The sequence below is a fragment of the Cupressus sempervirens genome, chromosome 7, assembly GCF_028749045.1.
Source record: "Cupressus sempervirens isolate cs-2001-9-10 chromosome 7, ASM2874904v1, whole genome shotgun sequence".
In the NCBI taxonomy this organism is placed as follows: Eukaryota; Viridiplantae; Streptophyta; class Pinopsida; order Cupressales; family Cupressaceae; genus Cupressus; species Cupressus sempervirens.
The window spans coordinates 626,605,629-626,618,857 of NC_143124.1; positions in this window are offsets into that span (position 1 = coordinate 626,605,629).

The following is a 13,229-nucleotide window of genomic DNA, read 5'->3' on the forward strand; positions in this document are numbered from 1 at the left end:
GGAGCTGGTATAAACATTGTCTCTACTACTGTGCTTAGAAAATTGGACTATTCTAAAGAGTCCATTGATCCTTGTTGCAAGATCACTATCAAAGTATATGACAAAGTTGAATGAAAGTCTTTAGGTCTTGTGGTGTTGCCTCTTCACATTGGTCCTATAGAAAGGGATGTCACTTGTCAGGTCTTTGATATTCCCTTAGCTTACAATATTCTACTCAAAAGACCATGGATACACACGATGCATGCTATACCATCCAAATACTATCAATGCATAAAATTCCCATTTCATGGCTCTGAAGTCACCATACCTGCAAGCAGTAGCTATACCTATAACATGCTAAAATCCACTAAAAATTTTGTGCCTACTAATAGGGAATCTATGGACTATCATGATAACAAGTTGAAGCAAATTGACCAGTTGCTCAAACTAAAGGAAACTAGAATGGGTGAATATTACATTGAACCAGTTCTATCTCTAACATCTATCCCTAAGTCTCCTCGTCATTATGGGAGACTATCTTAAACAAACAAACCTTTTGTGTTGACACCTCAAACTAATTTTTGATGGTAATTTTGTCAAATCTACTATTTCTCTCGAAGAGGAAGCTGAAAATAAAGCTATCACTCCATGGATCTACAAAGAGGAAACTCCTGTTGATCTCATCAAACAAGCTCATAAGATTACTCCTAAGAATTTTGGTCTAGGTCTTAGACTCATGAAACACTTTGGCTACAAGGGAACCAGTCCTATTGGATGCAACAAAAATGGTCTGATCAATCCTGTCAAAGAAACAGTTAGAAGGAATCGAGACACATTTGGTCTAGGTTTCAAGAAGATTCTCTTCCATTTAGGGATCAACAAATTTGTACCAAAACCTAAAAATTCATCTGAAAATGAGTCACAAGTTGAGTTTGATGATCATGGCAACAATGCTGATGATGAGGATCCTTATCCTTATCCCATTTTTCATGATCTTGCAAATTATTTGCCAAACCTGATGATTTTGTATCACATGTCAGCACCGTGGATGGTGATAGTGATTCTTCTGAGGATACTAATAGTTCACAACATACCCAAACAGAACAAGGAGAGTCTAGTTATGATTTCCACATTGAGTACCTTTGCAAAAATCTAGATGATGAAGGAGAGTTTGTTCCCATCACTATTGGGGAATTCTATAGTCTATCTCCATGTAGTACAATTTCTCGAGAGCATGAATTTGACTCTCTCTTAGAAGAAACTATAGAAAAAGACATAGATCAAGTTCATGTCTATGAAAACCTCCTCAAAGTAGGTAAATTATCTAGGGTGAGGTTAGATGAGTCCTATCCAACTAGTTTCCTTGAGTCTTCAATTGATGATGTTAGTACTCAGAAGCATTCAAACACACTTGTGGATGAAGCCGCTCTAGGTATCAAATTGCTTGTCCAAGCATTTAATGATTATACTGTAAATGTAATTGAACCCACCACTTCTCTTTCACTCACCTATCCTGAGCTTATAGACTAGAATTCCAATGCATCTAGTAAAGTCCCCACATTCAAGAATGACTAGGCTATTGCCTGTTACTTAAATGCTATCAAACTAGTAATGTCTTCCACTAGCAAATAAATCATCAACATGACTGAAGATGACATCAAATATCTTAGTCATATAATCAAAAAGAAAAAAAAATAGAAGGTCTGATGGTGAAAACCACATTGTGGTAGTGTCAGAACCTCAAAAAGTAAAAATAAAAGACATATCCAAGGGTGAAAACCTCTATAAGGTGCCTACAGATGAGATATTTGATGCACTTCCCAGTCATTTTAGGAAAGATCATTAGTGTTGATAGAGCCAACACAACTGATCAACTTGGGAATAGAGGAACAACCTCATATGATACATCTTGCATAGTCACTATCTCCAGAAGAAAAAGAGGAATTCATTGCTTTCTTGCAAGAGAATAAGATAAAATTTGCATGGACATACTTAGACATGCCAGGATTAGACCCTGATCTCATTATTTATTACTTGTCTATTGCTCCAGGTGTTAAACTAGTCAAACAAAAGCTTAGGAAAATGCATCCTCATATTGCATTGCTTGTCAAAGCTAAACTGGAGAAGCTTCTAAAAGTTGGTTTCATCTGTGCTATTAACTATGTTGAATGGATATCAAACATTATTCTAGTCTCCAAGCATGAAAAATCTACCAAAGTTTGTATAGACTTCTGAGATCTAAACTTAGCATTTCCTAAGGATGATTTTCCACTCCCTAACATTGATATGATAGTAGACATGATGACATGATATGAGATATATTCGTTCATGGATGGGTTTTCTAGTTATAATAAGATGAAAATTGCACTAGAAGATCATGAAAATACTGCCTTTAATTGTGCATGGGGAACTTTCTATTGGAACGTGATTCCATTTGGCTTGAAAAATGCTAGTGCTACATATCAAAGGGTAGTCAATACAATTTTCCATGACATGATGCATAAGACCATGGAGGACTATGTTGATAATACTCTGGTTAAGAGCACAAAATGCCACACTCATCTTCAAGATTTGGGACCTATTCTATACCACATGGAAAAATTCAGTCTGAGACTCAACCCCAAAAAATGTGCATTTGGCATAACATTAGGGAAGCTACTGAGCTACATCGTGTCTACAAAAGAAATCAAGGTTGATCCATAGAAATTTCAAGCAATCATGGATATACCTCTACCCCATAATATCAGTCAAATGAGGGGCTTATAGGGAAGACTTTAATCTATTTGTAGATTCATCTCACAGCTAGTAGATAGGTCACAACCTTTTACTAAGACTATACATAAAGGTGTCAAATACAAAAAGAGCCATGATTACGATAAGAGTCTAACATAGATAAAGCAATACCTTGCTAATCCACTAATCTTGATGCCTCCTATTCATGGGAAGCCTCTTATTCTATACATCTCAACAATAGAGACATCTCTAGGTATCTTGCTAGCCCAAGAAGACAACGATAACAAGGAAAGAGCCATTTACTATTTGAGTCGCATGCTGATCTCCTATGAAAAGAATTATAGTATCATTGAGAAGGCTTGCTTGGTAGTTGTCTTTGCTTCCCAAAAGTTGAGACACTACATGCTGGCTCATGCTATGTGACTGGTGGATAAAATTGATCCACTAAAGTACTTACTCAGCAAGGCAACTCTAGCAGTAAGATTGGCTAAGTGGGTCATGATACTAAGCAAGTTTGACATTCAATATGTTGAGTGAAAGGCTATCAAGGGACAAGCGGTTGCTGATCAACTAGAAGAAGCACCAATGCAGAGTCTCTCCCATTAAACATTGATTTTCTTGATGAATCAATTCTATCACTCACACATCAAACTTGAGTGATCTTCTTTGATGGTTCCTTCACGCAATAGGGATCTGGTGCTGGGTTATTGTTTATAACACCACAGAGGTATTTACTTCCTAAAACATACACAATTCTATTTCCTTGTACCAATAATATTGTAGAATATGAAGCTCTCATTAATGGCATGAAGATCACAATTGAATGGAGAGTCGATCAGTTGAACATTTTCAGTGATTCACAACTCATAATCAACCAAGTCAATGATGTCTATCAAAAAAAGGATGAGAAATTGATCCCTTACAAATGCATGGTTGATGACATGAAGAAATACTTTTGGCATATCACCTTCCAAAAAATTCATCGAGCAGACAAAAAAGCTGCTGATACCATGGCTACTTTAGCCTCCTTGCTATAGATGCCAAAAAAAATCTTTGACACAAGTTCTTGGTGGAAACATTACTCTACCTTGCCTATGAAACACCTAGATCTTGGATGATCTATTCTATTGTAGCACATGATTCATCTTGCTACCACTACATCTAATCCTATCTACATGACCAAACTATTCTAGATGGTCTAACCCAAAATGAAAAATGTTACCTTATCCACACTGCTTCACGGTATGTCATTATTGCTGATGAATTGTTTAGGAAAGGTCTTGATGGAACAATCCTTAGATGTCTAGAACCCAATGAGTCCAAATGTGATTTAATCACTATCTACAAGGACATTTGCAGATCTCACTAAAATGGCTTGACACTAGCTCATAAAATTATTAGAGTTAGTTACTATTGGCCAAATATGGAGCAAGAGGCAATCAAATATACCAAGTCTTGCAAATAATGCTAGCTCTATGGGAATCTAATTCATGCTCTAGCCAAGAAGTTAATTCTATCCATTACATCGTGGCCATTCCAATAATGAGCCTTTAATATTGTGGGTTAGATTCACCCATCTTCTTCTAATGGACACAAGTTCATTATTACAACTACAGACTACTTCACTAAGTGGGTAGAGGTAGTCTCTCTCTCAATAGTAAATGGAAAAACTATAGCTCTATTTATCAAGAATTACATCATATGTAGGTATGGTGTACCTTCCTTCATTATTACTGATAATGGGGGATAGTTTAAAAACAAGAATCTTAAGGAGTTATGCAAAAAGTTCATAATCACACAACATTGGTCTTCTATCTATTACCCCCAGGGTAATGGTCAAGTAGAGGCATCCAACAAGGTGACCCTTAAGATCTTGCATTGCACAATTAGCAAACCTAGAAGGGATTAGCATCTTTAGATTAATCTAGCTTTATGGGCATACAAAACAAGTATCAAAACTCCAATGGGTACAATAGCCTTTACTTTGGTCTCTAGAGTAGATGCTGTGCTTCAAATTGAGGTTGAGATTCCTACTTTGAGAATCTCCATGAAGGGCCTCATTACTGACGATGACTACATAATATTTTAGCTTCAAGAGCTAGTATTGTTAGATGAATGTTAGCAAGTGGTGTGCAATCAGCTTCGAGCTTATCAACAACATATGTCTAGAAGTTACAATAAGAAAGTTAAGCCACGTGACTTCCAACTAGGTGATCTTATTCTAAGAGAGAACCCTAAGAATTGACAACTATGAGTACAAAAACGGAAATTCAAACCCAATTGGCTTGGTCCTTACATAGTCACTGCAGTGTTTAGATCTCATACTTACCAATTTTTTATAGTTGAGGGAGAGGCATTCAAGGAGCCCATCAACACTCTCCACCTGACGCGGTTCTACAACTCATAATTTTATAAGTTCTCTGTATATATCTAAATGTCCTAAAAAAAAATCTAAAAATTGCAAAAAGTCCTGAAAAATTTGTTATCTTGGTGAAAACCTAGCAATAGGTGCCTTGGTAATACCAAAAAAATTGAAAAAATAAAGAATACAACAAAAAAAATCAAAATAGAGAAAAATACAAAAAAGAAGAAGAAAAATTTGAAAAAAAAAAGTGCCATTGATGAAAACCTAACAAATAGGCATCATGGTAGCAAAAAAAGAAGAATTCTTTCCAAGAAGGTGAAAACTTGGTAAACAGGTGCCTCTTGTTCCCAATGCTACATCTTGCAGTGCGCCTTTTGGGTTCTATACAATTGCTTTCCTACTTTCATTTCTTTCTTTTGTTTCCTACTTTTTCTCATGTATCCATGGATTGAATCTTGTCATAAGTTAGAGGCAACACCCTATATTGTCATAAGATCTCTTTCACAACAGTCACCAGTTGTTTTAACTACGTTTTCCTATTGCACTTGTGTCACTTTTTTGAGATTCCTCTCATGGATAATCTCTTTCATGACAGTCACTAGTTGTTCTAACTACATTTGGCTATTGTCATTTGTATCACTTTTTGAAATTCTCCTCATGAAATCTCTCTCGTGATAGTCACCAATTGTTCTAACTGCATCTTCCTACTATCATTTGTGTCACTTTTCAAGAATCCCCTTATAGAATCTCTCTCATGATAGTCACCAGTTATTCTAACTATGTCTACCTACTATCCCTTGTGTCACTTTTTTGAGATTCCTCTCATGGACAATCTCTTTCGCGACAATCACCAGTTATTCTAACTACATCTATCTACTGTTGTTTGTGTCACTTTTCAAGATTCCTCTCATGGACAATCTCTTTCCTGACAATCACCAGTTATTCTAACTGCATCTGTCTACTATTGTTTGTGTCACTTTTCAAGATTCCTCTCATGGATAATCTCTCTTGTGACAGTCACCAATTGTTCTAAGTGTCTCTACCTACTATTATTTGTGTCACTTTTTGAGATTCTCCTCATGGAATCTCTCTTGTGATAGTCACCAGTTCTTCTAACTGCATCTACCTACTATAGTTTGTCACTTTTTGAGATTCCCCACATGGAATCTCTCTCACGATAGTCACTAGTTGTTCTAACTGTGTCTTCCTACTATTATTTGTGTCACTTTTTAAGATTCCCCTCATAGAATCTCTCTCGCGATAGTCATAATTTGTTCTAATTGTGTCTACCTACTATCCTTTGTGTCACTTTTTGAGATTCCCCTCATGGAAGATCTCTCTTGCATCAATCACTAGTTGTCCTAATTGTGTCTATCTACTATCACTCAGTTCCTAATAAGGTTCTTCTTATTGAAGATTCCTCTTTGACTTTAGTCACTAGTTGTTCTAACTATGTCTGTAACTATTGTCACCCTACTGAAGAGATTTCTTTCATGTTCTAGACATTGACACTTGACACCAATCCTATAAAACAAAAAATGAACTCAAACCAATAAACTTGTTTCGAATATTGTTGGTGTTTGAAACTATTGAGCAAAAAAATGCTCAATATCATATTGAAATTACTCACACAATCTAAGGATTAGCCAATTCCTAGTAGCAATTACATGAATAAACCACTTTGACCCAACTTCAACAAAACCAAGAATGGTTTTCTACTCTTTAGGCTCTGCTAAACCAAGGTTGGTATACCTAGGGATAATTCTAATGAAAATTGTGGTATGAAATTATCTTAGTTTCATTTTGATTCTCCTCTTTTACCCTCAGGCACATACACAGTTTATCAATTTTCTCTAAAAGCTTCTTAGATCTATATGCATCCCCTATAAGCAAATCTAGTTATAATTCTCCTAGAATTTACAAATATTCCTGGAAATAGAAGCTACCTAGGACTTAGGGATTAGATATAAATGAGTAGTGACCAACATTTTATAACTTGTAAAAAAATTGGAATGAAATGATTTTGATTTTAAAATTGATTTGATATGTAGTAGCAAAATTCACCCTTGCTCACTTCTGACTTATGTGACTAGTGCTTTATCCATTGGGCAGAGTCTTAACTATTGGTGGGATATCTAATTCAAATAAATTGTAAATGAATTAATCAATTGTAGTCACCCATTTCCATTCTTATGAAGTATCCTTTTATAAACTCATAAACCCTATTGATTCATTGAAGCATTTCTATATTTGTTGAATTAAAAACAACAGTGAAATTAGTATACAACCCATCTAGATTGCATTTAGTCAAGTTAAACCTTATTTAAATGACTTCAAAGTAGAAAAATCCATAAAATGGAGATAGAAATTGATGACACAAATATAGTGTAAATACCCCTTTGTATTATCCTTTCAGAGGACTAATACAATGACCAATAGAAATCAATTGAAAGCCCAGAATGGATTGGTTTTTCTGTCATTTCAATATGTTATCAAAGAGTACAATTGGAAGAAAACTCAAAACAACTACATACTATTGGATAGATTGAATGTACTTTTCTTGAAAGAAAACAAAAATTCTACCAGTTCGAACCATCACATTGCCTTGAAAACTCATTTATATAGACATGAGTTGCAACAAGCAAAGGGAAAATGTGATTGATAGGTGTCCCTCAAAAGATATTTACACACACCTATCATAGAAAGACAAAATACAAATAATAGAAAGGTTAATACATCAAACATTCCTTTGTGGGCCCCTTTTTTTTATTCCACCTAAATAGACAAAAGTGTTACCATCTAATTATTTGATTACTCTAATTCCTCGAAGTAAGTGGCCATCAAGTTTGAAAGTGATGAGTCATCTTTGATTCCCTGCACACTCACTCTAATCCGAGGATCTTCCTTGTCTTCATCATCAATTGTAAGGGTAACTTTTACTTTTGCACCTTCTTCCTCCTCCTCATCTTCTACTCCATCATACTCTTCCATTTGCTCCATAGACATAAATTTATCTTTCCACTCATTATAGACAGTGTCATCCAACCAATCAAAACTTAGAACCTCTCTTTGTATAGTTATTAAAGAATTTGCAATTGCTTCTATATCAACAAGTTTTTTCTTAACATCATTATAAAATAATTATACTTTTACCAGCTCCTCATTTGTCCTTGCCCATAACAAATGACTAGTTTCATTAATAATTTTATTCATCCTTTCAAAAAGAATTTCATCTAATTCTCTTTTCCACTCCTCGTTTTCTTTCAGTTTATCAACACTTTTTAGAGCATAGGGAAATAAATCAAATTTCTCTACAATATATTTGGAAAAAAAAAATTAATCTTTTTTGAAAAGAATTTTGCTTATCATCAAATCCTTGCAATTTATTCAACAAGTCAAAGATTTTTTCTATTTGATGACAAGGCAACTAGATGATAGATATACACATAGCAGTGATATCTTCATTTCTTTCTGTCCATTTTTGCATAAGGGGTTTGAATGTAGCTTCATTTTGCTTCAATTCATCCCTGATGGTTGCAATCCCTGATAACAAATCAAAAAATGATTACCATTCAATTCTATCTACCAAATACATGACACCCTGCCTCAATTTTTCTTCATACTGATAATTTAGTTCCACATGTAGTGCATACAATTTATTCTTCTCTTCTTCAAACTCATCTGCAGTGTAGAACTATGGCCTTTCTAGGGTATTTGTTACCTAAACAATTGGAGTTGATTTAAAAGGTTCAACAGGTGGCCTTGGGGGATATGCAATTCTAGATCTGCTAAATTCTTGTACTTTTCTCTTCCCAAGTACCTTTTCCATTTGAGATACTTTATTTTCCAATGACTGTATCTGCATACCCCTCTCCTCATATGCTTTCAAAACTTTTTCAAACCTAGCATTGAATTGGGAAAATATTTCTTCTTCCTAACTAGATACAACACTACCAAATTTCAACATTTATGAGGCCATTCCAATTATCTATTTACTACCAACCTCACCAACCTTGAACACTATCAATGCACTAGTATGCTATGCAGTAGAAATTTCCTACATCCTAGTCTTATCCTTTTTCTGAATAGACCATATTACAAGAGCTTGGTTGTCATCACCAAACTTGACTCCTCTATGAGCCTGTAGTACCTCTTCCTTAGTCTTAAATTGGACATCCTTTTGTTTTCTTACCGAATCAAAAACCATAGCATTTACTATATCCCATTCTGGAAAAACAAGGACTCCTAACTATCTAATTATTTTCCTTCCAGCCTCGGGGGTAAATTGAGCAAAATCATTCAAAAATTTAGATTTTACCTCTTCCTTAATAGTAGAATCTGATTTATCAGGTTGTTCTGCCTTTAGCTTTTCACATGTCTTTTCAAAATTGCTTATGTTTAACCTCCACAAAAATTGTGCAAAGGCTCTAGACTTCACAATTTCATCATTAATAAACCTCTCAGAGGCTTGAGCAACTATAGGATCTATTTCCTTACCTTGGTAATCAGCAATAGTGAGATCCAAGGAAGGTGCAGGGGGTTCTTGTGGTTCCCCAATCTCTAGATCTATGGAGGTAACAATTACATCCCCTTCTCCACCAATTTGTCTAAGCTGATCCCTCAAAGATGCTTCATAATCTATCCAAATTGGGGACTAGCTTGGGGAGTATTGTTCTATTTGAGAAGAAGAAGACCCCTTCTCTAATTTTTTCCTTTTTGGAGCACTAGCTGCAAATGGACTTTCTGGTCTTGGTCTTTGATGAAGGGGAGCGTGTTGCACACTCTGAATCATCACATAACCTACCCTTTTTTGCAAGGTATACTGGCTAGGAGCCACAACATTTCTACTGCTTATCCTTCTTTGTACCTCTGTTGCTTTGTCTGGATATGCTTCAACATATCTGGCTTTCTTCTCATTCATGGTTTGGATTATTAAAACAAAATTATTCATTAATGCTTGCATTTTGGCTCCCCAATACTTCTTATCTTTCAATGGGTCATAACTGGAGTCAAAAGAATTAATGAATTCTAAAGTCTCACTGAATACTATCCATTTTTATTTTCTCAATTCTTGCTCTTGTAAAGAAAAAACATTCCTAATAACATCCTCAGGATAGTATACCTAGTGTACCATACGAGCAACCTTTGTCCTCTCTCTTAAGAGATCATAGAAACCTTCAGGATTAATGAGTCTAGCATGAGACTCTACCATGTTGTATCTATACAAGAACAATTTAAGATGTTTCCATCCTTTCTTCACAAAAACAAAATCATGCACTACAGTAACAATTGGAAAGAATGTACCCTTCTTTGGCAAATCTCTTTCATCAATAGTGCCTATCTGCCATAACAATTCTGCTATCCCTATTTTCAAAGGCACATGGAAAGGTAGAACATGAGGCTTTCCCAAGAAGCCATATACTCTTATTATTGTTGAAACATTGTGAGGGATTATATCCCCCCAGTTATGACTAACAAGTATCCCTTTTGCATGGTCCTTGGGTCTGACCAATTCTAGTAGTGCTTGAGGAATCCTAGGGCTATCTCCTCTCAAGAGTAACCTAAGCTTTGATGCAAAGTATCTATCAAACCTCACATAACTGGCATCTATAGCTTTTGAAGTCATATCTACACTCCACAGTTGTACTGGATTCCTTTCTCCATCCTTGGTTGTTTCTAGCTCCATACCCTTGGAGAAAAAGGTGAATCCCTTGTACAAGCATACATGCATAAGAAATGAATACCAACAAAATGATTTGTCCACTTTTCCCCATGCCATCCCCACTAAACCATTGTGAATCTCCTTTGCAAGGAAAGTAGCAAAGTCTAGAATAGCGCTCATCCCAAATTGAAGAGTTTGAGCCATTATGAGGACAATTGAGCCTGGAATTTTCTCAGCTTCATCCATTCCAAAAATCTTGCAAAGAGAAAAATACAATGCCTGATCCCTAAGGTTAAATTGCCTTCTTAGTAATGGTTTTTTGGTGCTGGCTATAATCATAAGCAAAGTACCAATTTTAGTAGCATGCCCCTGTTCTTATGTAAACCCTTTGTGCATCATACCTTTCTTGAAAATCATCCATATCAATAATTTCATGCACATCATGGTTAGGGTTAAGATTGAAAACCTCTCTAATTAATTTAGGGAAAACCCTAAAAAGATTACCCCAACATGGTTCTTTACCCACCCCATAATTGGGTCATATTTCTTGGCCAAATCCATCAAAAAATCACTATCAAAGAAAACTGTGGGGACTGTTAATTTACCAATGTCAAACTCCCATACATTGCTCATAGGAGTGTCCAGTTTTCACTCTAAAAACCATTTCTTAAACAACTCCAAACCCCCCATGGAAACCTAGACATCTCTTACCTAGTTAGCCTTGTCATAAAAACCCTCTGCTATGGCTACCGTAGGGTGTTTAGAAATCAACTCCCTCCCCTTTGTTATTTCATGTACAGATAAAAGAAATTGTTCGAGAAAGTCATCATGCATAGAGTGCTTCAGATAATCAGTCTATCCAGTAAACTCTTTACATGGAGGCATTTTGAAATCTTAAAATTTCTATCTCACCAAAATCTTACTGCTCAAAAGCTTTAAAAGAACTTACCCATGAAATTTTTCTTTGCTCTGTGAAATTCTTTGTTGTAATTTGCTAGATTTCCCTATGAAATTCTGTGCCCTAGCTCCAAAAATTTTCTATATTCTGATAGCCTTTTGCAATTTGGTGGTTCAATAAATGGTGAGATCATGAATTATATTCGAGCATTGAAATCACATGAACAAGCTCTGAACCAAATTAACTTCCATTAGCCATTTTTTCTCAAGTTGCATCAAAATTTCAAATTTCATCTATTGATTTCACCATATCGAACAACTTTAATTCAAAAAAGTAATAAGCTTTATGTCCTTAGGAGTAGGGCCATGTGTTGCATTACCGCTTACCCACATTCCTTAGATTTCTTGCATCCTAAAATAGCGAGTAAGCACCAATCGCTGATCAAGATGAGATCAATGACTACACAAATTTATTGTTGACTAATGCCCAATCAACCATTTTAACTAATATGAAGTCTCCATGTGAGTCTGTGCCTTCTGAAAATATCCACACAAGTGAGTCCCATATCACCTTCTAAGTGAATGAGTACTTGATGTCATTCTTTCCACGTGTCAAGTTGGCACATTCCCACTTTCCTTATTGAATGAGCATCTTCATATTGTAGGATTGAGCCAGCTGTTGATCTTCAAAAGATCAATGGTGATACTGCTTATATCATTTAATCCTTCTAAGCTGGGAATAATGACATCACCATGGACATGTGTTTGCATGGAACATACCTGCTTTATTTAAATTTCATTCAAGTTCTCAATGCGGGCAAGTGCCCTTCATTGATCAAGACAAGATCAACAGTATAAGAAAATTTTTGCACTTTACGGTCGCTTCATCTACTTGGGCCAATGAAACAACTACTTTAAACTCTCATGCTTTGACCTATATGACCACTACATTAACTTTTGAAACTTTTCATGCCCATAACAAAAGTACTTCTAGCGAAACACATGTGGCATCCAACATGACATGACTCAGTTTTCTTTTAAGTCTTGGTCCCACTGTACCTGCTTGCCTGCATTATTTAAATGTTGAGCAAGTCCATATTGTAGGTAAGTGCTAACCCTGGATCTTATTTAAATCTATGGTGATCAAAATCTTTTGTGGCTGTATACTTAGTCAGCTGGATGGACCAATGAGGCATTTCCTTTGTATTCCAGCTCACCTGACAATTTTCCACGCAAGCAGATCCCCAATTAAAGTTTGAGAAAGTGGTGCTTGACATCATCTTTTCCACATGTCAAGCTGGTGCATCCTCGCTTTCCTTATTGAACGAGCATTTCTTTATTGCATGCTTGCGCCAACCCTTGATCTTTGAAGGATCTACAGTTAACAAATGTGTAATCATATTTGGCAGAGAAACCTCTTTAACAACACAACTGGCAATACATGTTAGCTATCACTTTACAACTTGGCATAATACAACATATACTAAGGCTTCCTGACCCCACCTTGCTACGTGTCCAAAAATTGCTTGCCCGCTTTATTTAAAAGCCTTGCATCTGAACATTGCAGGAATGTGGTACTTGTTGATATGAATG